The sequence below is a fragment of the Hyaena hyaena genome, unplaced genomic scaffold (genome assembly GCF_003009895.1).
Source record: "Hyaena hyaena isolate Hyena2069 unplaced genomic scaffold, ASM300989v1 scaffold_822, whole genome shotgun sequence".
Lineage (NCBI taxonomy): Eukaryota > Metazoa > Chordata > Mammalia > Carnivora > Hyaenidae > Hyaena > Hyaena hyaena.
This window is the reverse complement of record NW_024081457.1, coordinates 138,257-139,621: the sequence shown is the minus strand read 5'-3', so window position 1 is coordinate 139,621 and position 1,365 is coordinate 138,257.

Here is a 1,365-nt window from a genome sequence, read left to right as displayed (position 1 = left end):
CGGCTCTGTCAGGAGCTCTACAATCTGCATGGCAATCAGAGGCCGGCAGACAAATGAAGTCCTTGACTTACCTATCTACAATTTATAGGCATGGGATTTATATCTTCACTCTCCTTAAATAAAAATAGCCATACTAAAGGTAGTAAAAAGTGCTTCTTACTTAACTGTAAATCTGAGAAGATGATAAAATGAAATAGAAATCATTTTAGCTCTTTTCTCACTTAACATATTCTCTCTCATGGTGAAGTAAGATGAATTGCGTCAGGTACTGGAATGCTTCTATATTTAGTTGATCTAAAAGTGGATTTGTTTAATCATAGGTGGCTAAATAAGCTGATTAATGCATGCGACAGAATATGATCAACATCCACATACATCATTCTTTTCACAGCTCTGCAATAAAGTATCAAATGAAAAGGCCAAGTTGGACAAGTATCAAGTTTAATTAATCTAGATTTTGAGAACGTGCAGAACAAAACATATATTAATGAACAGACCTATTAAAGTATAACTATAAAATACTTGAGTGACATTTATAAACTCCTATTTCAATATTGTTCATAGCTGAGTTGGGGAAGAAGCACTTTATGTGCATCTATACCACATAAAAATGTTAAATAAGTCTTCTAGGGTGCTCAGGGAGGTCATGGAGAAAGAGGTTGTGTACTAGTATTTCAAATTTAAATCTAGCTTAACAGTAGAGAGTAACATGTAACTTTTCTTTCTCAGCAAAGAATGACTTTTAGGGCTATTTTCTGAGTATATGTACCATCCAAAATTTTCTTCGGAGTATTTTATCTAAATTCATGAAATAATGTGGGGATCAGAGAAGTGGCCTTCTTTTTTTTTTTTTTTTCATAAAATATTACCCATAGCAATTCTAGCACGTATTTTCTACCTATCATTACAGAATTATATTTTTGATGGAAGCAGTCCTAGAAAACCACACTTTTGTCTATTTGGCTGGACGATAGTGACATTTGTGAAAATTACTTCAATTGTTATGCTTACTTGAAATTACTATTATCTGCCTGTAGCAGCACTTAGACCTGTACTTTTAAATATAAATCTGCTTGAGTTCAACAGTATTTGTCCTGACTTTTAAATCCAATATCTTCTCTGATGCAGTCTTTTTATCTCTAAAAGGGCAAGGGGGTGAATCTCAGGTTAGGAAAACCTGAGAGCTATTTCTTATATTTTACTGCCATTATTTTGTGTGTGTGTATGTGTGTGCGTGTGTGTGTGTGTGTGAGATACATATTCCTTCAAATCGTAGAAAAATACCTGCTGTTAAGCATGATACATAAACATTCTTACTAGGAGGTAAAATACTTGTTGATTGACATGTCACATATCTGAAATTTC